At 39.0% G+C, this 26,942-nt stretch overlaps 1 protein-coding gene across 26 annotated transcripts in view; it reads left to right on the forward strand.

Annotated features, from left to right (window-relative positions):
* LOC134624906 (receptor-type tyrosine-protein phosphatase delta-like) overlaps positions 1 to 26,942 on the forward strand; it is a 406,192-nt gene that overhangs the window by 175,339 nt on the left and 203,911 nt on the right. For all 26 annotated transcript variants that reach the window (XM_063470050.1, XM_063470055.1, XM_063470052.1 and 23 more), the window contains exon 8: positions 21,663 to 21,710. The gene's annotated coding sequence lies outside the window, so the exon portion shown is untranslated. The remainder of the gene's footprint in view (positions 1 to 21,662; positions 21,711 to 26,942) is intronic.

A 26,942-nucleotide genomic window follows, 5' to 3' on the forward strand; every position in this document is an offset into this window, starting at 1 on the left:
CTGCATCTGCACTGTCTAGTACGCCTTCTTACTCCTCACGGGTAATCTGTCCTTCCACATGTAATAAATCAGGATTTGAGGAGGGCTGGTGTAAGCCCAGCCAAAAATAAAATAACAACAAACTCTAACTGTTTATATAATGAAGAAAAAGTCATTCATAGTAATTTTATATTGCAAAATATCTGTGATAATGCACCATTTATCTCTTTATTACATGGATAACCCACAGCAAAAAATGGCTTTTTTAAAATATATATGTAATGAAAGTAAAAGCATGAAAAAGTTTACACAAATTCTGTCCACACTGTGCAAACACAACGTTTACAATCATCATGTTTGCTACAGATGATTCTGTCATCGCCTTTGTGTAAGGCTAATATTTACGTAATCAGTCAGTGGCTGCGAAGAGGCCAGCGTTCGGCCGGATCTATTGTCCAAATGTCCAAACTAATCATAAAAAGCATCGTTAATACTCTGATTGTTTTGCTCTTTATTAAATAAACATGTCAAGAGTTTCATAAATCTTTTGGTCACTGCACATCTGGACAAACACATTGGATTTCTGTGGTTTAAGCAACATAGCTGAATTACATGTTTGACTCTTTCAAGAGTTGTGTATTTAAAAAATGGGCAGTAGTTGTAATATTTTGCTCAGGCTTCATCAGAGTTCATAAACTCTGTGTCAAAATAAAACTGTGTCAAAGCACAAGAATGTCTCTTCTTCACAGGAAAATCTTGAACGTCAGCGTGGAAGTCAAGGGAAGATGAATGTATCGTTGTTACAGTATGAACACATTAAAAACTGAGCAGTCTGTGTTTGCCACGCTGTTTCAAAGAGTTACGTTTTTGGAGTAGTGGCTATTGAGCAATACTATTTTGAGGCAAATTACTACCATTTTCAATTCAGATGGCTGAATCATGATTTCAAATGCAGAGCCTAATAAACTTTCTGCCCTTTATGCCAAAGAACAGTAGATTAAAGAATCCCTACTCAAGAGCTGATGTCTTGCAGGTTTTAGATGTGTCCTTGATCCAGCACAGCTAATTTAAATGGCTAAATTACCTCCTCAACATGTCTTGTAGTTCTCCAGAGGCCTGCTAATAAACTTATCATTTGATTCAGGTGTGTTGACCCAGGGTGAGGTCTAAAACCTGCAGGACACCGGCCCATGAGACCTGGAGTAGGCCACCCCTGCCCTACTAGAAGAACAACTTGTCTTTGATGGACTAAATGTTACCAAGCAGTCTGCTTCAGTCTGTTTACCATGGGGGCAGTCTTGCACGTTTATTCCTCTTTTTCCATTATGCTGAGGATACTGTATTTTTCTCACCTAAATGTTAATGTATTCATTCATATACTGCACTTAACTGGATTCAACTGGATTTCTGAAAGATGGCTCTAAAGTCCTATATCTTCGTGTGAACTTTCATTTTGCTTTAAGAACAAGATTTTTTTTACATACTAACATGTACCAGCTACCATACTGGGTATAATTTCCCAGTTTGGTCTAATTTCGTCTTGGGTCATTGTTATAGTCTATAGCAGCGGTCCCCAACCTTTTTTGTGCCACGGACCGGTTTAATGTCAGATAATATTTACACGGACCGGCCTTTAAGGTATCGCGGATAAATACAACAAAATAAAATGATACGACCAAGACAAAAACAGTGGTATTTTGTAAATATAATAATAAATGCAAATTCACTATGTGATTGTGTAACTTTATTAGCAGTATCCTCCTGAAATGCGCCAACAACATTGAGAGTAACGTCAGTCCTCAGAGAGGACTCTGCCCCTTAATGCTCTCTGGTCGCTATGGTAACGCATAAATATTTCTTTCAAAATAAGACACACAACTATAACACTGGAAAAGACCCAGGGAAACCGAGTTAACGATAAAAACCCTGAAAACCTCAACTCTCGCGTCCCGGTACCAAACGACTCACGGCCCGGTACCAGTCCGTGGCCCGGGGGTTGGGGACCGCTGGTCTATAGAGTTCCTGTAATCACAGCAAACAACTGTAAACCTCAGCCTAGGTACAGATTGAATTTACAAGAAAATGAAATCACCTTATTCCCTATTGTACTTCATGAAGGAGTGGTAGTCTCTGAGCAATCAGACCACACCAGATTCATTAAAGTGTGCTTGCCAAATCTGTGCTGACTTACAATGACATACTGAACAAATTGAACAAAAAACAAAAGCAATACCTTAATGAAAAAGCAATTCATTAAGGGTCTAGTTTGAACCAGGAAATACACGAGCACTTGAACTAAATTTCCTTCGGCGTATCACATAAGAATGAAGCTTTTACAGCGGTGTCATAATTGAGCTTTAATCGTTTGTTAGAAAACATACGCCGATGTGTAGAGATGAAGTACAGTTTTACAATTTAATTTCACACACTTATATGTCCCAATAAATTCCTACGGAGGCTTGCCGATTCATAGGTGCCCCACCAATCCTGCCGCCTCTGCTGCTTGTCAGGAAATGTAGACCAGAAATTTAGCTAACCTCATATTGAAGGATATATATCTCAGTGTGACACACAAATTGATTTAACCCTCATTGCTACTTTTCCCTTATTACAAAACTCTACGGCGACAATTCAAATTCTTATAAACTTTTTATTTAGCTCTCCTCCTTGTTCTAAAAGGTAATTTATCATCCCATCTCCATAGCCCCGGTGCTTTTTCTTCCCCTCTCACCGTCTCGAGTCTCTCAACATCAATGAAGCCTCAGTTGAAAATAAAGTCAGGCCTATGCAGACATGACAGCAATAAAGTGCACTTGATTACATGGTTGAAAGTAAGGACAAGGAGACAGAAGAGCAGAGGAAAAGAACACAGCCTCTCAGCTTTGATCGCGCCGAACATCTCGAATTTAGAAAGTCCCTTTTTTGTGCGGTCTCGGCAGAGGCAGGTGTGGGAAGGTTGAATCTTGGTCATCAGCTGTCAAGGCCGTAATGAACAGCGTTTACTAGTAATACCATGCGCTGCCACATTTCAGGGTGTGAAATGTCAAAGTGTCCATTCTCCCCAAGCTAGTCAGAAGCTCCACTGTCAGAGCTTCAGCTGTAAACAATTGGGAGAGAGAGGCAAGACAGCAACAGAGAACGTTCTCCGTTTCACCCATTACAGTCTAAGTGTGAAAGAGTGGTAGAATGTCAAGCCTAGAAAAATAGAGATGCTTGCAAAGGGTAGAAAAAGCGGGTTTCAAATGGATTCCATTTGGCAGACACATAATGATAGCTATTAAACAAAACTGAGGGAAGGAAAGCAGGAGAGGGTGAGAGAGACACACAAAGACACAGAGAGACAGGCAGGGTGTAGCAGACAGACAGGCAGAGAGACACCTGCTGTTGCATCACCTGCTGTAATAATAGTGTTGACATTCAAATAGAGAGCTTTGACAATAGGAGCTAGCTGAGGCAGCACCCGGTATTCAAATAAAAGAACACATCAGGAAATATTAGCAAGCATCAGGACTTTTTCTTAGCGCGCAGTGAAAACCACTTGACCCTTTGGCATCCCGCAAGTGCTTATATAGTATAACTTAATGTGTGTGTCTGTGTGTGTGTAAAAGCAAGCGCAGACGACACTTTAAATGAGCCGATTCTCCACTTAACTCTTATTCATTCCATATAAACTGTGCATTCCGAGGCTGTGAGTAGAACTATAGGAGCACTGTGTATTTGTTTATATCGTTATGCAATGCTGGAACAACACAGCCTAGAAGGATGCAAGATTTTTTTTATTTAGTTTATTATATATTATATATATTGTGTAAGTGCTGCTATTGTATATATTGTCAGTACCTTCTTTAAAATTGCTTCCATTCCAAGGGTTCACACCTTCCTAAAAAGGCATACTATATATACTATATTACAGAGGCAAAGATATACTGTATATTATCCTTGCTCATAGCATGGGCTCTTATTTTGCAAACTGTATTTGGCAGCCCCTTGAATGCCCTCAAACCTCACTGATTTACACAAGTCAACAGCTCTATACGGCCTCCTAAGTCCACATTTGCCTGTGCCAAAAACAGTCACACCAGGAGCTGTATACACCGGCACTGGAAGAATGCATATAGAACAAGTCACCTGATGGTTGTAAACCCATCATTAAAAAGAGATGGATAAACCGCTTTCATAATAATAATAACAATAATATTAATGATAATGATAATAATAAGCACTATATATTATAGTTACCGCTATATATTATAGTTACCATAGTTACCGCTTAGTTACCATGTAATTACCATGCAATATTCTATTGTGTTTATACATATATAAACACAATAGCATATATATATATATATATATATATATATATATATATATATATATATATATATATATATATATATATATATATATATATATAGGTAATGTTTGTGTGGTTATTACCTCTTTGTTCCCACAGTGTTACACCACTGTTACAATGTTATCACAAGCTGTTATTTTTAAAAACAACAATAATGATAATAGTAACAATGTTAGCACTTGATATTACAAACTTGTTACCATGTAATTACCATGCAATATGATTTTTACTCGTACATTAAATAATAATGTTTATGCATATTTACAGTTAAATGTAGGTAATAACGTCACCTCTTATTTTGCACATTACCACCCCACAATTGCAATGTGATTATGTGATGTTATGAAGCTGTAAGAAAAAAACCAGCATAATAATAGCGATTACTGTTTTAGTAATGTACATGCTCTCTGTCACTGTGGATTCTAAAAGTGAAAAGAAAAACCCTAGAAACTGTCTGCTCTCTGAATCTATTATACTAATGCTATTGCTATGGGAGGAAACCATGTTTTCAGCGACATTTTGGGGAACAGTGTCTTTCTCCTGTTACACAACTCAATGCAGAGTTCGATTTGCACTTTATGTAAATGTGTTCGAGTCTCTGGAAGGCAATTATTTCTCAGTCCTTCAATGAAATTAATCACAGCTTTGTTGGAATGTATAGGTTTTGTTTTTCTTGACTGGCATTCCAATTCCACTCACACTTCCAGTCTTTAATTATCACTGTCATGGTATCTTGAATACCCAGGTTAAACATAATTCAAAAAACGGAACGGACCATTAGTCGGCAAATTCTTTTTTGACTCTCTCTTTCATGCACCCCACATGCCCCCGATGGGACTATCAATCAAAATCCGATTCAGCTGATAATCGCATTCACCGATGCACGTATTCTATTCTCTTTTAAGTGCCCGGCCGTCTTTTGTATCAATGTAGACGTGCGGTGATTGCAGTAGAAACTTTTCATGTTTGAATTCAGTGGGGTTTGAAGGACTGCAGATATCAGCAGATTCTTGCTGATGCACAGGTCAATACCTATTATAGTAAAAGCAATAGTCATTGTAGTGCTCCTACATTACCAGCTCCAGATGCTGTTGCCTTCAAAAGCTGTGACACTTTCTATAGTGATTTGATGCTAAATCTGATGGTTTAAGAGCGCTCTGATTGTTTCTCTACTCCTTTCTGTACTACGTGAGCAGAAAAATAAAAGGTATGGACTTTGAAAAAGTGTCTCCACTATATGTAGAGTAAATTGTGTTACGGTCGGATTTTCTCAAAGTGTAAATTGGACATTTGCCATCAGCGCTTTTTGAAAATGTGTAGAACTGCCAAAGCCTTCCTGATATCTATTTGCCTTTATCATATTTAAGTAATTGTTCTTGGCTTCTGTGTTAATGCAGTACTACATCCATTAGCATGATGCTTAATAGCTAAATTTGGGACCATCAAAGACCAGTCAATTACTTTACTTTCCTATCAACCTCCATTTCAAAAAGCACTTGAGGAAATGATTTTCCATTACAATTCACTCCTTAATTGTTGAAGAGTATAAAAGCTACACTAATGCAAAAGGGGGAAAAAAGTTGTTTTAATAAATAAATTAAATTATTTCAATCCTTTCATCAATTTCCAGTCATTGTTTTGGTACCAATGCATTACAAATCTACAACAGGATGAGTGGCACATTTTGTTTTTGTTAGCAATTTTCAAGCATAATTCCAAAATTTTACACAACTGTATTAGTTTTTTTTTGGCTGGCTTCAGTTTCTTATGATTTCTTTCTTTTTTTCAGCCATACTTCATGTTTACAAATTAAAACTACACCCTGTTACTGGGGTGCCGGTTTAGCTCAGTGCATTGAGCAGACAACCACACACCATACAGCTGACAGCGCCCGGCCCGGGTTCAAGTCTTACCCGCAGCCCTTCGCCGCATGTCTTCCCCTCTTTCTCTGCCCCCGCCTTTGTCCTCTTTACATTGTGTCTATTGAATAAAAAATTAATTACTGAGCCATACTTTAAATGTAAGATTCCTTCTATAAAATGGGTCATAAAAAGGAAGATATTCACTTTTTACAGCACTTGGGACAGTAAATATCACAGTGAATTTGCTTATGTAGTAGATTGCTTAAAAATGCAATGGCGGTTTACACTGGACTAACACATCAGTGCAAATGAGTTCCTGACATGGTGTTCATATAGGCTATTTCAAGAGCAGACGATGCACTGACTGATAGTCATTGCTAGCATATGCTAGAAATGAAACATGCGTTTAACATGTTTTTTCCTAATATTATCAAAAGTAATTGTAGTTGCCTCTGTTTTAAATATTTCCTGTAAAAAAAAAAACATTGTCTTTTTCTGTAATTTAGCTGAAAAGTTCAAAGCCAGAGTTAAAATGGTTATTGTTATATTTGGTACATTAGCAGTCACAAAAATGGAACCAATTATTGCAAGCGTGCTTATCACTTGTTAATTCCTGGTCGTACATGGACGTAAACTATTATAACAAGCGGGGCTGGAAAATTTTTAATATTTGACTGCATTCAAAAAAGGGAGAAGAAAGAAAAGAAGCGTTCTGATTTATACAAGAGAGCAGAGGAGCGCAGACAAGCATGAGCGACTTTAAAGTTTTTTAACGGAAATGAGATTTGGAATATGACAGCTCTCCTAATATCCTCATGCACAGCTTCCCAGCATGTATGCTAATGTCCTGCCCTGACCACTAATACACAGGAGGAAAAGTGGGGCTAAATAAAATGAAGGAGAAACCTGTGAAATATAATTCTAAATGCCTATAACGACTACAGTATCAGCCGTCTTGGATCTGTACTTCTTCATTCGGATGTTCTCATTTGTATCCACACCTGTGTCATTCACAGCCTTACGTCTTAACCTAATTTCATGGTCTGTGGGTTTGGATGGATGGCTCTGCTGCAACCTTTACACCGAGGGGAGGAGAGAGAGTGCCGTGAGTGTGTATGGTGCATGCGCGTGTGTGAGCATCTGTGTGAGTGTACACTTACACAATAGCACAATTGGGGAAGAGCAAAGAAGAAAGAGAGAGAGAAACAGGATGCACCGCAACAATAGCACAGAGAATTGTAGTCAGTGGCAGATATTAACCTTTTAACCTTGTACTTTCTGTTAACAAAAATACATTAAGCTGGATAGCTGACAGTGAATTGGGGTTTTACAGACTTTGACTGAGCATGACTGAATGATGAGGTGGACCTATTTTGTGGTAATGCACTTCAATTACAGAAGCAAGTCTGCTAAAAACACATAAGCTCAAGCAAGATACATTAGGGAATTTGGTAACGGCAAATTATTCCTGTTGTTGATCTGAATGACATTTGAACTACGCCCGACTGGAAAAGCTGGAGCAGGGAAAACAATGCCTCTGAGAGCAAACAACATTACATACAGAGCAGCGGATAAACTTTAACGATCCCAAACAGAATTAGTCACTGATTGTCGTTGATTAGATAACAGGTATTTTCAAGTAGGTGTGATTATTTTGGGGTCAGCGTAACAGCTCGGTGTATTCTTAAGCAAAATGTCAACATTGCCCTTTTAGTTTGTCCGAGTATCTTTTGGTGTGACGGCTTATTTAGCCAAACCATGCATGACACCAATTATACTGGAGGGAAATCGATTCCAACAAAGCTCTCTGCTTGGACAAACAATAAAATGATCAAAGTGACTGGATGGGTTTTCTTTTCTTGCAACAAGCAGCAAAATTACTTTGTACTTTAAAGCTTAGTTTTTAACCCGGTCAAAATGGGTAATTCTTAAAGCTGTTAAAGAGTGTTCTCCAGCGTGATATGAAGACATGGATATACACACAGAGAGAAAAAAAGAAAGATAAATAAGAAGCAAGAGCAACAAAGAGGAAAAAACAAGATGAAAGAAGAACGCTGCTTCGCTATAACAACAGAAGGACAATAAATGCCCATCTCATTGTTTTGTTGCAAATTGTCTTTTCCAATCGAGTCCACGGAGTTTTACCGTAGGCACAATTCAGCACAATTGTTTTTTCACACAATAAGTGACATAGCTGGTCACAGTCTTTTTAAAGAAACTGATACTTAGTGCAGTCTTCTTGCTGTAGCTCTCACATATCATAATACATAATAAACCACATTTTGATGCTCTGTTGAGAAAAGTTATGACAGAATGTGCAAATTTACTAATAACTAATAATAATAGATTTGTCATTTCTTTTTGGTAATTTGTATCAACTTATCAAAAACTTCAAATAATAAAGATTGCTAACAGAATTTAAAGCAAATTCTTCCTGTGCTAGGTATAGCGGCACTGTTCTTCAGCGGATTATTCACGGGCACATTCTGTGCTCAGTTAAAAAGACGCTATTTTATAATTATTAACAGTTTACCTTTGTCTCACACATGGTTCTAAGAGACCACCACTGCTGCATTTAATCACCCCCTTACCTTGCTTTTGAGACATTTAATTTTCCGCGCTGTCATTATCCATGTGCATTTTGTCAAGTTCAGAAGAGAGAAGAAACAGTGAGTCACCCAGTTTGCATGAAGCTTATTTTAATTACTGTAGTATCTTACTCCACTGCTACAGTCCTCACTGAAAGTACAGTACTGTGAAACATATTAAAACCATAATGAATATGCTAATTAGCCTTTTTTATATTCAGAATCCAGCTGTGGTTTTATATTCTAATGATAAAAGCATCTTTTTATGTAAGCTATAATAAGTGCATGTAATTGCTGATATTATTGTAATGGATGTCTATGTTACGATGCAGGAGTTCATCGTGTTCGACTGAGCTACAAGTCTACAGCACTGCCTTAATCCATTTAACTTGTGATTGAACACATAAAACCAGTGATTTGAGCAAACCGCTGGCCAGTGTTTTTATCAGGGAGGAACATTTTCTAGATACTGAGTTTTCGTGGTCAAAACGTATACAAATGGCCAAGGCTACATAATCACACATGGATTAATGCACGAAGCCCAAAAACTTGCCTACACCAAGGAGGCACAGAGTTAGCATGGTAACATGTTTAAATTAGCACTGTATAGTCAAGCGTAAAAGATTTTAGAAAGTATGAAAGTATCAACTTTAGCATATAATTTAAAATACAAAAGGCGCGCCACTGCAAACAATAAATAAATAAAAAACTTTTGTTAGGCGTTACAGTGTGTTACACTATTTTTTGACTGTGCTTTAACAAGGGAAGGCAGGTCACTGTATTTGTCGCCAGGAAATGTGATGATTACTTTTTAAGGACATGCTTTTGCATCAGTGTCACTGCAGCAGCAAGAGTGAAAGTTGTGCCGGATGTGCGGATTTGAACGGGGATATTAAATTACACCTGCTTTTGATAATAATGCCAGGCATGCTGAGTATCCGTGACAGTCCAAACCCACCCTGAGGACACAACAAATTGTACCTGCTGTTCCCGATGGGCTGTCCAGGTGTGCTAATAATTTCTTTATTTTAAAGACTGTTTACTGCTCGGTGCCGTTCTTCCTGTTCTCAAAGGGCTCAATGCAGTGCTGTGAAAAATTAAGTAGACCTCGTGATTCAATAGCTTGTAGAATCATTTCTGCATGACTTGGTTGTAAAAGACTTTTGGCCCCCTTTTCTTTATAGTGGTGCTTTAGTTCATTGAAGTTTGCAAGTATTTGTTTATGCACAGAGTTCTTAAAGTCCCACCACAGCATTTCAATCAGACCGAGGTCTGGACTTTGACTGGGTCATTGCGATGCCTCGACTCTTTTCTTTTTCAGTCATTCTGTTGTGGATTTGCTGCTGTGCTTGGGATCATTGTCCTGTTGCATGACCCAGTTTGGGCGAAGCTTCAGAAATCAGACTTTTTTTTTTCGCAGGACCGTATGGCATGTGCCAGAACCACACAGACCATTTCCTGAAGTCTGCTGTGACTGTCAAGCTCCATGGTCTAGGAAAGCCTTATATGTGATTACCTCATCATACAGTTCTGCAGACTCCCATATTTGGCATGGCCACAGCCAGAGACTAGAGACGCCAAAAGCTCAGTTACACTTTTAGATAGTTCTTGCCAACAAATATAGCAGGAAGTATTTCACATTCTGAGGCTGGATCATAAAATAAATCAATTTTACACTGTGTGGATACAAATTGGGCTGGGGGTGATTTATCATTTTATTGGTGTCCAGGCCATTTTGGGTTAAATTAGGGATTTTGCAATGAGGAATGACGTGTTATTTGCATTTTTTTATGCCACTGAGTCACCCGCAAAATACAGAATCAAAAACCTTGTAAATCAGAGGGAATAGTTGGAAAGTCTCTGCTCGGTCTCGTAATCTGTCTCCTGTCTTAACAAGAGGTGTCTGAGGCAAGAGTGGGGAAGAAACCCAAGTCTCACTGGTACAATTACAGAAGTGCACTGCAGTCACTTAGCCTGCTAATACACGGTGTGATATTAATTACTGTTTGTAAACAATGCACTTTGCAGAGATTATTGCATGCACTCGGCGTCCTCCATTTGTGTTTGGTAATTCTCACAAGTGATTAAGTGGTGCAGCAAGGACAGCTGTTCAAGATGAGTTCATTGGCATGTTTAATTAATTGCACTTGAGATAATTATTCAATCATTAGTTTGATTAATTTTCTGCGTCCCAGATAATGCATCAAACGTCTGCTCGACGTCAATAGTTTTGAAAGCATGAGTAAAACAAGCCAAACCGATTTTGGGGGTTTTGATTTAGGACTAAAGTCAGCTTTTGTTTCCGAAAATAATGCCAATGTCAGCCCGCCACGATGGGAATTCATTATTTTGAACGCATGGTTGATCTGAACAATGCTAATGCTCACTTAACAGGCATACCATAAAGGTTGCTGTAACACCTGTCGAGCCAACACAGCAGCACCCTGCCACCGCTCACTTCCTTGTTTTAAACTCATTTCAGTCTGCGTTGCGTTTAAAACAGGCTTATTCTTCACCTCCTCAGATATGCAGGGTAGTGGCAACATCCAACTGAAGGAAAGCCAGGCAAATCGTTTGTGAGAGATCTTGTCAAACAGATTAATTCCCACCCTGGGCCTTGGGGTTCTGGACCGTTTTTCTGTCATGCTGCTTTGCCAGGCTTCCTCTTGATAATACCCCAAAGATAAAATTAATTGTGCAGGGAGATGTGGGATGGGGAGTATCTAAAAGGACCTTGAGCAACACATGAAGCTCTCTTTTCCTCTCCGCTCCTCTGCATGTGAAAACACAGAAACAATCAAACCGTCAAAAGCATGACAGATTGCACCGATGATCGCTAACTTCGTTAGGAAGTTTCTGGAAGCGGGAGGTCCTGACAGAAATGTGAAGGGACAAAATCAACCCTTGTGGAATAGCCTTGTCTTCAAATGTCTGTGCTCAAATTACCGTCAAAGTGGAATCCCCTCACTTCATCAGCAGTTTACAAAGAAGCACGGCACACTAACATTTGCCTGCAGCTGTCTAGCTGTACATCTGCAGGCTGAAGCACATATTCGTCTCTTCTTTGACGCCGATGCTCAGAGTTTAAACAAACTAAAGATGTGGCAGAAATTCAGCATTGACACAGAATCTAATACAAGAATATGAGTCATGCTAACGGCATTGTGATGCTACACAGTACTTAGGCAAATCACCACTTTGCGTCACTGTTATAAAATGCTAATATTAGTAATGACTGAAGTGCTATTTTTTTTTCTTTGGAGCCATTTGGTCACAAATCTAATATTAAACTAATATATAGTGCCAGCTGGATCATCAAGTTGTTAAAGTGTTAGCGTGGATGTAAATTTCGATGCGATCCATGGGATAGCTATTAAGGCATTTTATTGACAAAGCCTGAAGACAACAAAAGTCTCAGAAATCATCCTCCTGAGACTAGTGGATGCCTGTCTAAAATTTCATGACAAGCCATCCCTTAGTTACTGAGGTTTTTTTTAACCACAATGCTAGCTAAAAGCTACTATAAATTTCAATGTGATTCATGGGATAGCTATTTAGGCATTTTATTGACAAATCCTAAAGACAACCAAAGTCTCAGAAATTATCTTCTTGAGACCAATGGATGCCTATCCTAAATTTCATGACAAGCAATCCCTTATCTACTGAGATTTTTCTAACCAGAATGCTAGCTAACCACAATGCTAGCTAAAATGCTAGCTAAACGCTATTTTTCCTGTTCATACTGCCCAATCAGCTATACTATACAACACCGGAGCCAAATGCAGACACACTTGTGTGAAGCAGACCTTTCCCACAACCTCCTGTCGCCATGTACATCTCACTACATACAGAACAAGTGCTGATCCCTGCTGTGACAGTGTCTCTGTCTTCACCATTGCCCTTCAAAAGCTGCCCAAAGAGCAATTGAACCAAGAAAAAAAAAATCCATAGAGGGCAAAACAGAGGAGCAGGTAGACTGTGGCAGCTGTACTTTTGCTGTTTTTTTAATAGCCCCTTGGCAGTGGAGCTGCCCCTGTCACCTCTACTGCAGATGGTGCAAATGAGCCTTTATATGCTGCTGTTGGAGACTGTGGACATGCAGCCAAAGCCCAATCGCAATCCATGTTTGCATGGGGAGATGACTCAAACAAAAGTGTTGCTTTTAGTACTGTCAGAGTCAAAACACATTTTCAGCTGCCTGAGAGGTAAAAAAAAAAAAGACAAGAAAAAGAAAACATGTTACTACTAGTGCTTAAATCAGGATTTTTGTCAGCTACAGTATTTTTTTCCTGCAGACTAGAGTGACTGTTGTTGCAGCTCTTGCTGTAATTTGTATATTTTAGTAGCATATACTGAGATGTTGGTACTGTCAAGAGTTGTAGTATTTTATGAATAAGAGATGAGATCATTGAACTGCTTGCTGCACATCCATTCCTTTGCAGAGGCAGTCAAACTGTCGTCCGAGGACACATCTTAACTTAGAGCAAAACAGTTCTTGAGAACAATAATGTTTGGCAGTTTCCATTTGTGTGAATTTGAGTCTCATTTTACTGAGAACTTCCTGCTCGTACTCTGTGCACGTACACAAAGGCAGCCCTGTGATAACCCTCACAGTCCCTGGGCAGTCCACATCCAACAGCTTTGAGCTTAAGAAGTTGCCGCTGTCACAGTGTGACATCATGAGCTGGGCTGGCAGTGTCCCAGTGGTGTTCTCCTTTGGAGCCAGAGATATTCTTCGACAGAGCTCATCCTGTGATTCCACAGTGTCACTCACGGGCCCAGACAGCCAGGATGACAGTCCTGGAATGAGAGCTCAAGAGCAGGTAGAAACTGTTGACAGGACCCTGGGGAGCAATTATGAGCAAAGCCCCACGGGCTTGCTCAAAGGAAACCACAGCTCGTTTAAGTCTATTAAAAAACAAACCCGCACCCCTGTTAAGGGATAGCACTTCTTGCTAGATTGTTGGACACAAAAGTTTGATGCTCAACTGGTGACGGATTAATCATAAAAACTCCAAGGGGTTGTCAAAACTAAAGAGTTAAGCTTCAGAGTAAATTAGACTATTTGGATTTCCTGTCAGCAAAATCTTGTCAGTCGTCATCTGTGAATCAGTGAATAGTAAACGTAGTGATGTGATTAACAACTTGACCTTTTGCGAGCTTTTCTACTTCTCAGCACTTGTGTTTTTAAGCCTAGAAAATCCAACAGGAATAAATTCAATAGCTACCTTTGACACTCAGCACTTCACTCTTTTTAAAATACCTTCAAATAATCAAGGCAGACAGGTAATGGTTTGGAATAGGACTCGGCTTGCTGCCCTGTGACAGACATTTCCAATTAAAAAGGGTAAATAACTTGAGATTCATCTATTTCACCCTGTCCCGAGATATATCAGTCTATCGTGCTTTAAATCCGTTCAGCCCTGAAATGGTAATATCACAGATTTGGATTTCCTAGGAAAGAGAAATGTCATATAGTTCCAATATCCTCACACTGCTATTTAAATCTCCCTACCCTGTCTGTGTTAGAGTTTTCACGAGGCAAACGGAGCATGGGAGGAAGCCAGTGATATTATAAACATTATATTGTAGCTGGAACTTTACAGAGAGTTTGTTTGCAAGACTTTTGGATTTGACTTTTTCTGGCAGCAGTGTGCCAAGGCGTACGTTGCTCACAGGTGGTAACGCCTTAACTTTTACAACCCACTGTTCTACCCGTGGGATGCAAACTCTATGCGTTACTTTCACCAGCTGCTACTTTGCACAATTATTTGGATTATTGAGAGCTACTACGTGTTACACAAATATGAACATGTAGTTTGTACCAGTAAATTAGACTATGAATTCACTGATTCAGTGGAGTTTGGTAATTAAAACAACATTGTAGAAAGGAAAGCAGAGCAAATGAAAGGAAAAACACAGTATGACAGACATTGTGAAAGAGTCAGAAAATCTTTAATTGAGATTTTGCTCACATGTAAACCGCATGACATAGTGATAAGCATGCTGACAGTGTAGGATCAAGTGATTAATCCCCCAGTCGTACAGGCTTAGAGGTTAGCCCATGACTATCTGGCAACCACAAGTCGTGAGGGAAAAATTAGCACTCTCCAACCAGTTGCAAGAGGTTGCTGGAAGCTGATAGCAGTCTCTGGGGAAAGTGATTGCTAAAACCTCAGAGACCATTCAGTGACCCCTATTTTTCCCTAGTGACCCTTTAGGGAAAAATGTATTCTCTCAAACCGGTTTGCAAAAACTTGTGATTGCTTTGGTTGCTAGCATATTGCTGCAAAAATGTGATTAGCTAAACAAGCTAATTATGTCATCAAACTGACACGTGTAAACTTGAGGTTTGTGAATTTCAGCTGTGGGCTAGCAGGCATATCTTCTCCTTATCAATATAAAAGATGTAGGCTGACTATCCCTGTTTACTGTATCCATGAGATGAACTAGCATGTTGATCTTGTATGATGCTGATCATATCAAAATACCGGCTATCTGTAAGCAAAGCTGGAACTTTGCATGTGTAGACTAGACGAGGGGGAAAAAACCTTTTGAATATCAGGCAATATTTTCTTCTTTTTTTCTGTCCAAAGAAGGAAGTAGGTTAAGTTGTGCTTGCATGAGCTGTTTCATTTTTGCTAAATAACAACCCCTTTCAAAGCTGTCTAAACTCACCGGCGTTGTCCAATCATATGTTTCCGGTCTGATGTTGTGTAACCTCACAGGTACTTTGAGCTACCTCCTTATTTCCCAAGGGGAGGCCACAATGGATGGATCCTCATGTTTGTTACACCAGATGCCCTTCCTGACGTCATTTATCTGGGCTCTGGATCGACATTAAGAATACATTAGCTTGTAACCCTGAGGGTCGAAATTGAACTAGGAAGCTTTCCCTTGTAAGCAACTGTGTTAACTACCACACCATGAAGCCACTGTCTGATGTACTATAACCTGATACTTGTCGGTTTTGGTAGCTCATATCCTGACAGCAGTGCAGTTTTCGGCTGCAACTCTCTACTCCGCTTTAACCTCCAACTAATCCTCTGGGGGAGGGTTTTAATTCAGACTGTAATTTCTGCTCTGGTGTTATTGTTATATAGAATTTAAACAAAGTCTAAATATTATGTATTTTTCCCCTATAACCCCATAACCTAAAATTTCTGACATTATTCAACTGACATTTACTACACAAACCAAACTTTTTCCTGGCCTGAGCATGATCTCAATCTGGCACAACTGGTTGCACAGACCAGTGCTGCGAGCGTGATGAATGGGCTGCCTTTGGCCCAAAGCTTGCCCAACTGCTAATAACCAGAGCTGATTTCAAGTCCAAATTACCCCACATCCACATATGCATCCCAAAATCTCAGCCAAACTTGGATTACTGCTGTCCGAATACAAGTGAGCGACATTTAGCTGTAATCAGCTCAACTTGGCTGGCTACCTGTGCTACTGTAGCCTGAGTCTCGCCCTGCTTTTGCCTCGATTAACTCCAGCCTGCACTGATGAAGTGCAGCATCACGATAGTGGGGAACATCCAATGGATGGAAAAAGTCTTCTTTTTTAAATAAATAAAGTGACATGACTCATTAATGTGATGGATGACTATGCAATTTTCTGGGACCTCAGCATCAACCCAGCCCCACTAGCCCCCTTCAGGAGTTCCCCTTGTGGGCCATTCCCAGGTGAAAGCTGGACATTTAAACGTGTCCCTTTTAAGTGCTGAGGCAAGCAGGTCCGCTGGGCAAATGATTGCCCTTTTTAGCTCTTGAAGCTCCTGAGGACCCATTTAACTGTGAAAATAAAATCGTTACATTGACCTAATAGCCAGTTAGTCTAAATTATACAGCAATATTTTAAATGACAAAAACAAAAGCTAAAAATAAATAAGAATATAAATTAAGTTAATTATCATCTGTAAACGCTAAGTGGAGCACATTTTATAGATTGAGAACCAGTGGATTTAAAACACACTCTTGCTAGTTTGATTTGATCTTGTTGACCAAAAATGTAAATTAGCAAGGGCAATTTTTGTTCATGAAGGAGATCATGACACATTTAGTTAATTCGTCACTGTCAAAGCCCAGTACTTTTAATCTATGCTATTCAAGTTCTAATTGCGCCTCAGTCATGTTTTAAATTATCTGATAGCATCATAGCTTTAAACTTGAAAGAATCCACATTCAGAAATAAGCTTAAAAAAACATTCAACCTTTCTCGTAGATTCATGAATGCTTCAAACTAATTTGATTGTTCTATCAAAGTCTCTGTGACTTTACCAAAATAAAGTGTGTGAGAAATGTCAAACCTTTTACAGCAAATGGTGTAATCCTTTGTATTTTCAGCCTTTTTGGGTAAAGGTAGATGTCTTCAGATTTCAGGCACAGTATTTCCAGCACCTAGAGTATGCTACACTATATTATACAGTACACTGTGTATACAGTGCACAGCAAACCCCCAGACAAATCGTGTGTTTAGAGTCGATGATCACAATATGTAGTCTGGTGTGATGGAGTCCTGCCTACACTTTTTTATGGCACTAAATGTTCGCAGTTTCAAAAAAGTCACCTGAGATAGAACTGATCTATATACGACAGCCCTGATGTTGCATAACACGCTGCCTAAGTACTGATTACTGGCAATTATGTCCAGAGATGGCTGACACAGTCAGATCTATTATAATACATCCACTCTACAGACACTCACAGAGTTGTTGTACCCTCGCTATCGGTGGGTGACTGGACTTAGTTTCTATGGGAACCAAAGTGCAACACACACTGGTAAAATGAAAATACAGCTGTTGCTGTTCAGACAAACGATATAAAGCAAAAGTAAAGCCGACTGTTTTAGAACTGCTACGAGCTGAGCAGCTGTTACACTAAAGCTATCCCGACTTATAGTTATAGTATATATACTCATAGGTTTTTGCTGCCGGATGGGGAGGGGTAACAGCACTAGATGACAAAATACATTACAGATGTGATTGAGCTTCATACTTTTGCTATGCTAAACTCTGAATGTTCATTGATAGCAGAGTTAGGTGGCAGTTCTTTAGATCAGCGGTCCCAAACCTTTTTTGTGCCACGTACCGGTTTATGTTCGACAATATTTTCACGGGCCGGCCTTTAAGGTGTCGCGGATAAATACAACAAAATAAAACCAGTACCAGTACCAAAAAAAAAGAAGAGTTATTCATAACACACGGGAAAAGACCCAGGGAAACCGAGTTAACGAGAAAAACGATAATAAAATAACGATAAAAACCGATAAGAACCCTGAAAACCATTAATTTCACACCCGAGCCTCAATTCTTGCTGCCCGGTAACAAACGACTCATGGACCGGGGGTTGGGGACCACCGCTTTAGATAGTCTTAGTTGGTTACAGTATGAACTTACAGCTGCACAGCCAACTTTGAATAACTCAGATGTTTGTGCTTCATCAAAAATAAAGAAATGATATCGCATTAGGCCCCAGTCATACCAGCCCAAGTACCCCTTTAAGTGTGTTTCTCGATCGGTTGGCGTGTGGTTCCTGGACAATAAGGACAGATGCTGAGGCAGGCAAGTTTATTAAGTCCAATTAATGCGGACCTAGAGACTGATTAGTGACCCCCCCCCCCCCCCTCCCCCTCCAGTGAACGTTTTCTGTCCCAGTGATTCGAGTTTTATTACCACTTGACAAATGTTTGCAGACAAGTTGGCATTTTCGATGCGAACTACTACCCGCTTGGCATCCACTTTTTGTGAGAGATTTAGCCTAGCAAAAGCCTAAAACCTCCAGCAGCGACATGCAAACAACATTAGTCAGGAAACACACATTTTTCCCTCTCTGCCACAGATCCTGTGTAGCTAAACTTTAGCTCTTCTTAGACAATTGAATTCTAAATTATTCAATTTCAGCCTTCTGGTGTTCATTCTAGATCTCTTTCAGTCCTCTTGTGTGCGCATATGTGTCATCACAGAAAACTGTGGTCTTGGAGTCATCGGCTGTATTGGGAACTACCAGAAAAGCAGCTTTATCTCTTTTTTTCATGTAACACAAATAATGTGTGTCATTAAATAAAATTGAATTGTAGAGTTCAGGATAGGTGTAGTTGTGATCACTTTGAGTTTTCCTAAAATACTGTGTAAAGTGCAGATGCACCTATTAATACCACATAAGTGGATCTTCTTAATTAGTGTCTCCAGTCCCACATTCCCAGTCTGAATACCACTCTTTGGCAGTATCAACATATTTGTCTCCATATTAATCTTTCTCTGTCCTTTTGATTATCTGTGCACGTGCCTCAAGGGTCATTCAGATGTTTTGCTTGAAGGGCTGTCTGGTTTTGACAAGTGCCCTACTCACCTGTGTACATGGTATGAATAGAACACAAAGTAAATATGTCCTCCCTTATGGTAGGTCAGACTACAAGGCAGTCCACTTTTCTGCACAGAGAGTGCTGCAGGTCTAAATCAAGAACTGAATTTCAACACAGTGGCATACGAAGCTTTTGCCTCAAGGGCCTGATTTCCTTGTTCTCTGGTGTTTTAACAATGAGGCTGTTCTTGACAGTCCAACTGAGGCAGTCATGTTTAAGTGGCCCTTGAGTCCAGCCTGTTTTGTGTAACAGAGTTAAAAGCACCAAAGTGCATCAGGATTACTGATATGTGCCCAATAAATATCATCAAGCCAGTCCTTCCAAATGCAAAATCAAACCAAAACAAAAAATACATTAGTTAATTTAAAAACACCTGAAAGATTACCTCGTTGATCACCCTAAAGATGTTTAATGTCATGCTTACCTTCTTTTGAAGCTGTTCTTATTTCATCATTTAGTGACACTCAGTGATATTCAATAGAATTAGGATCAAGACTCAGAATGGTCCAGTGTTTTCTACTTATTCTTGTTTTCATTCATTTTATCTTATATCTCATTATGCTGTTGGAAAAACCATGACCAGCAACTGCCTGGATACCTTGATTTTATTGTGTCCTTTGCAGATTCAAGCAAACTGTGCCTAATGCAGCAACACAGCCCTATGGTGTGTGATGGTGTACTTTTCTTTAAAAAAAAGTTGTTTTTTTTCTACCATGACCACAGAGCTGATGTGACTTCGCACAAAGCTCCAATTTTGTTTCAGCTGTCCCAAGAAAACTCACCCAGAAGCACTGTGGCTTGAAGCCCACTTTCATTTAGAAGGTAACATATGGTGCGGCTAGATACTACTACGAGTCTTAATCTCTAAAGTCAGGTTGTATCCATCCTGAAGTTTTCTTAGCTTTTAGTTTTGCACTTTAAACTATCCCCCTGTTAAATCTGGGGTCAGGTTTCCTCTGGGCCAGAGGTGGGCAAATAATCTTCCCATGTCTTTACAAGCTTTTTAGTGTGGCCCCCCACAACATTCCCAGTTTCCCATGTTTCCCCTTGGGAAAATTAATTTCCCTCCCCTGCTCTAGCCCATGTCAGCATCTCCTACCTGTGAATCTTTACCATGACCACACGTGGCTATTACAGTTTTATCCTCTCAGATAACTTATGTGTGTGTGTTAAATGTAGCACACATGATGATGATGACAAATACCACAATAATTGGATCGCTCCATTTGTCAGGGCTGAAGATTAAAACCATGTTATACTAATTAAAGTCTGCTTTAAATATGACTACACACACTTTTATATAGGAACACTTGGAAAGGGTTTTGTCTGCGCTATTTCAGACTACGGTTCAGTTCTTTTCGCACATTCTTTGTTTAAAGTTAAAGCGAGCCAACATCATAATATACCCACTGCAGCGCCACTCCACCGGGCATAGTCCTGTGCCAACTTTGTCTGAAACTTAGCAGTTCGTAAAGGAACTTAGAATAGAATCAGCGAACTCTGGACACCTCTCAGAGTTAGCAGTAAGGGTAAACTTTTTCATTTCTTTTCAGTGTGGACACATGTTGTAGATATTAACAGCCCCTTTTAAACATATATACCCAAAAGCTTTATGTGCATTTTCATTCAAAGACAACACAGAGAGGCTTTCTCAAAGATGCATCTTTGCATGTTAACAGCAGACTTCTTAATCAATCAATCAATCAATCAATCAATCAATCAATCAATCAATCAATCAATCAATCTTTATTTATAAAGCACTTTTCATACAAAAAATGTAGCACAAAGTGCTTTACATGGTTAAAAGCAGCCCACCCCACCCACCCTCCCACTTACTCCCCACACTCTCATTAACATAAACGATCATGAATACACACATCCCCCCCCCCCCCCCCCCCCCCCCCACACACACACACACACAGACACACACACGCACACTTAAAGAGTAAAATTGGGCTGGGTACGCATTAGCCAAGTGAGGAAACACTATTAATAGTACATCGTTACATTTCCAAGCTCGTATTACTACCATCCTTCAGTCCTAGACGTTGTACTGAATAACAAAAATATCCACATAGTACTCCATAGTCCAGCTAGTGTTTAAACACTACACTGCAAAAATTGTGCTATCTTAGTGTCAGCACACATTTTCTTACAGTAATTCATAACAGAAATTGTTGACAAGAATCAATCATAATCTAACTTTAAATATTAATGCAGTTAATTTACTTTCAGCTGGCTAAAGTCAGGCATGTACCTGTGAATACTGTACTTCTGCCACTACCAAAGAACTGCTGCTGCAGACGGGATGATCCTCTTAGAGGCTCGGCAATCTGGGACACTATTCCCACTTCTTACTTTTGCCAATTTGCTCCTGGAAGCCCCTGAGTCCTTGTCTTCATTAAAGGAGTTCCTCATTGATCAATCACTGTCAGGGGAGTTGCTCTGTAATTGCACTGAGGCGTAATCATGACTGACGTCTCCCCCCCCCCCCTCCCCCCTGCTCTGTCACAGGTCTCGGGAGAGAGAATGCTCCATGACTTTCACACCTTCGACCTCAAGGTAGGCCCCTCTAAGGATTTTACTCTTCTCTTTGGGGTTTATCTTTAACGTTATCAGGTTTTGGACTGATTATCGTCACTCATGCATGTGTTTGTGTATGTATGTTAATGGAGATGGGGACAGGTAAGTTAAGATTTTGAATAAATATGAAATATATTTTTTACTGATATGACTGATTTCCTTTCATAGATCCGATAGACTATATTATGTATATTCATTTAAGAATTTTTCTATGTAATACATTTATACTTAGAGATACACTCTGTAAAATACACAGAGGTTCTTCACTGACTTGAAAAGAACACTTAACAGACAGCAGACGGGGAAAAAATGCCGATCTTGGCCTCTCGTCAAGTTGCTCATGGAGCTAATGTTGTAGATTAACAGTTGCTGTAACCTTCAGCTTGTCATTTTCCCAAGCAAAACTGTCTGCCAGCACTCTTGATGTTTTGTACTTATAAGAGACTTTAGATAACCAATTTAAAATCCAGTATTTTGTAACCCCTGTGTTTAATCTTGGCATTTACATGCTCTAACTACACGAGCAGGCTCAGGTAGACAAAATTGAATGCTAATGTGATGCATAATATGAAGCAATAGTTTATCCCAGTTATTCATTTATTTGACATCAAGATCTTGACTTTATTGAATTGTATTTTTTCCCCCTCCAACAATGTGGCTAAGGCTTTTTATGCATGACGCATAAAGTCCTGAGCTGCTTTGTTTTATGAGACATAAACTAATACATACAGTCATTTCAGTGTTTCCCCGTGCTTTAGCTCCAAGTATTTGGAAATTAATACATTCCTGCTCACAGTTAACTTTTCACAGCTGTAGCACATGCAGAAAGATCACATGTAAGTTTGCCATCAGCTCTATAATGTGTGATGTCAAGCCAGCACATGGATTTTTGGAGTATGACTTGCAAAAGATGCAAAATGATTGGTTGATTTTCATGGAATGGAACTGATACTGTTGCCATGACATTAAACCTACCAGGATGCAAAAGGTCCGAAAACATTATAAGATTGTGTAAAATGATTTGTCACTCTGCCCATTTCTGTCACTGTAAGAGGTTTGATGGTAAAGCTTGTGATCATGCTTACAACTGGTGATTGCTGTTAATGCCTGCTGTGCCTACACCGAGCACTATTAGATTTAGCTTGTAATCTGTTACAATATTTCATCTTTTAATTGTTCTCATTTTGAAATTGTAATTTTATTAACTCATTTATGTACTTCAGCACTTGGCAAAGAATAACCTCGCCTCTACCCGCTTCCCACAACACGCGCTGTACATTTTCAAATGTCATTTATGTGACACTTGTAATACAAACATCCATAATGTTTTGACTAGGGGGGGAATTGCAACACGGATCTCAATCATTGTGAATTCAGGGCGCAGTCAGAATAAAGGAAGGTCAGCGCGGCTGAACTCTCCTTCCTACAAAACATGATTGTTTTATCAAACTTTGAAAACATGCTCATGATTACTGCTGCTGTGGCAAAACGTAAACAGAATACTGCGGAAAATGCTTTTCCCTGGGAAAATATAGCAGCATTTTCATCTTTTGGGAATAATTCGGCCTTATTTTATACATTTTACCAATGGTAGAGGTTAGGATTTGGACAAGTAGAAAAGTGGCTATTTGCTCATAACATTCATAATGTAATAATATAAAGACATCTGTAGATGAAATAGAAGTGTTGTTTTTCACTGTCAGTCTATGAGATTGCAGGGACCTTGGCATTTACTAAGTCTGCCATGTCATTGTCTGGAAAAGTGTTCAGGACCATGTACGAGGAGGAAAGTTTTAAATTTAAAATGTAATCAGCACAATCACCACAAGCAATCAGTTCCTCTTCATTTCACCTGATCGAGCCCCCTGCTAAAAGGAGCCTGTTAAATAGAGCATCTTATCAGGCCTGGATTAAGTTTTGACTTTGATTAACATCTGTAGTCTGAGTTTAGAATGTCAAAGTTCAACTTAAAGGGAGAGATAGACAATTTTATATACATATATATATAGATAGATAGATATATAAAAAATGTCTATCTCTCTTTTTATAAGGCACACTTTCTCTCCTTTATTAAATACAATTGTTTATTGATTTTTTCCAGAATTGCATGAGAATCATACAGTAAAGCTAAAGTGACATTAGCTTAAAACTGATTAGCTTAGTTTAGCATCAGATTTGTATAGAAGGTCAAAGGTCAGTTTGCCCTTTAGTAATAAAATCTACTCTAAAGAGTACCGTTCAGAGCTGACTTTTTAAAATCATTTTTGTTGAATCATCACAAATACTGAAGTAATATTATATATGAGCAAAGAACTGAAGGGGAATTTTAAAGATGGCATGAGTGCATACAGAGAATATGAGACAGATGTGACAATAGTAAAAAAAACAACAACAACAACAAAACAAAACTAAAAAACTCCTCAAGATAAATCAGACATACATTTGTAAGACTGTCTGTGCTAATATGATTGAGGACATTGGAAAGTTAACTCCATACAACACTTTGAATGACAGGCTTCTGTTTCAAACAATGAAAATGTGTACAAAGATGTATACAAATAAAAGCAGAGGTAATAAGGTGATAAGAGGAGGTTTAAGGTGAGTGTTAATTTTTTTTTAAAAGAATGCAGAAAATCATATATTCAGAAAAATGAATTTAAAAATGAATCAGTTCAGTTGGGAATCAAACAAACAGGATAATCAGTGGAAAGGTACATAAAAAAGAGGCAAACTAATATAATTGTCAATTTATGTCAAATTTCTGAATTAACTAATGCCCACATTTTTGAATCCTTTGATTCTTTTAGTTATATATTAGTCTTAATCTCTTCCTTTTGTCTGTTTTAACCCCCATTTAACCCATTTTCCATGTAACCTCCCCTCTGCAGGTGATTACACACAGAACAGTGGAGGTGGAGAGAACCACAGATATCAGATATAAGTGTTACTAAATCGTGCGTTGTTTTTCTTTTTAAAAAAAAGCTATGATTTTCGCTTTTTAGATCAGGATGGACTTGTCGAAATAACATATGGGTGACAGGAGCAGTAGGTGTTGCTCAGAGGTTGCTGGTTCAGGGCTAGATGCTGGAATGGTCTCCAGTTTCTAACATCTTAATTTTTTTTTATTATTTGTATATAATAGCTGTCAAATGTCATGCACAAAATCTTAGAACAGTAATTTGTTTCATTCCATACATGACTTAGAGGAAATTATGCATGTGATTTTTCTCAAGCAGTGAGAAATGTCTGTGTGCATGCTGAGCCATCAGAATGAATTCTTTGTAGCTGAGGAATGTGTCAGTTTCAGAGCTCTGTGTGTTTCTTGAGCAGTGGGCATGTTTGAAAGGCCGGCTGCAGTCTGCCCACCCAATCACAAGTTAGAAATAGTCATTTTCTTTCCTACTTTTCCATTGTTGGTACTTGTTTTTTCTTAACTTTTAACTGGTTGGGCAAGTGGCATTAAAGCAACAAAGACAAACCTTCAATTAATGTAATTCCCTTATTTACTGGAGATGTATATTTGTAAGGGTATTATAATTTATACACATTTCTTTATCCTCCAAACTTCAGGGCATAAATTTGTCCGTTTTGCATCACAGGACTAATTTCCAGGATAATTACTTGTGAAAAAAAATGACTCGACAGTCTTAAGAAAATTAGATTTACTCGATTTGCAAATAAATAAAAACAATGGGGTTCAGATAAATCCCCTTTTTGGCATTGTCCAAATTTCATTATGAAAGCACCACAAGCTGCACTGACTGACCAGCTTTGAACATTTTGTGAATTTCAATGTCACTACAGCTGAGCTCATTTGGGAAAAGGCGAACCAAGCACACGCACAGGCTATATCCAGACATAATAAACTGTCGCCCTGTTCACAGAGGCGTGGAAAGGAGAGAACACCTCCCCAGTACATCCTCAGACACATCTGTGCCCATGCCCCTAAAATTATGTTTCTTTTGCAGTGGAAATAGGTCAGCCGTGAATACCTGGCTCCTTCCATCTCAAAAAACCCTTTAACACACTTAATTAAGAACGTAACTGTGTGGATTTTTGAGTGTGAGAGAAGTGGACTGTTTTGTTTGTTTGTGAACTTTTTGACATGCTGAAAGGATGAAATATTTCCGTAAATCTGAACATTTTACAAGGGGCTTTGTTAGGAACCGCAAAGGCACAATAATGCCAACTTGGCCCTCATTTAGACACTGAATCATTCAGATTGCACCACTGTGATTGCTTAATTAAATGCTCGACTGTGTAATGACTTTGCTTGAGAGGGAATTAAATGTCTAAATGCTGCAGAATCTGCGTTGAGCTGAATAGAAATCAATGGGACACAGTGCAGGAACCGAAGGTGTTTTCCGACTTGTTTAGGGTGAATGTTTGGTATTGATGCCATCCCTCAGTCACTCAGTCAAAAGCTCATTCCTCTAAGTCCACAGCATTGATTGCTGGCATACAAACAGTGTGCTTACTTGGTGCTTTCTTGTGAGATCGAGGAAGTCTATTACTTACATGTCTTCAGCCTGCTGTGTGTAATACTGGATCTACTGTACAATCGTCCAGTGATTAGGGGGCTGTAAGATTACAAGAAATCAATAACGATACATATTAAAAGAAATTTACCACATCTGCTGCATTTCAAACGCAGCCCCAGTGGTCCCTGTCCGCGTCTGTTTATGTTACGATCACGTTTCAAGCTGGTTTGAGTTCATAGTGTATGTTATTCCTCACTGGCTATTAAAACATAGCCACATTTTTCTCTCAAAATAACTTTCAGAGTCCAAAATTATCACTTGTCTGGCATATTTTCAGAGTGTTCTACTACAAAAGCCCAAAGGCAAACATTAAAACCCATCCCACATGGAAATAGTTCTTGAAAGGAGTGCAGCCCAACTAATCTCACAAATATTTGATTGAACCAAAGACCTTTAGAAACCGCCGAAGCTGCGAAGGGCATACAACTCCGAAAATGACAACCGATTATCAAACTGCCTCTGGCTCGAGACACTGTAATCCCCCAGATGTTGCAGTCTATGAAATACGAGAGTCTGAATTAGATCTCTCAAACAATGTCGGCTTGTCTGCATTCGTAAACCCTCAGCATTTAAGTCACAAAATTAAGTTGACCCCGTCGGAAAGCTTAAGGACATGTAACAAAGCCCCCGGCAGTCTTATTACTTCATCTGCTTTCATCTCATCTACTCT

This window comes from Pelmatolapia mariae, linkage group LG3_W (assembly GCF_036321145.2).
Source record: "Pelmatolapia mariae isolate MD_Pm_ZW linkage group LG3_W, Pm_UMD_F_2, whole genome shotgun sequence".
Lineage (NCBI taxonomy): Eukaryota > Metazoa > Chordata > Actinopteri > Cichliformes > Cichlidae > Pelmatolapia > Pelmatolapia mariae.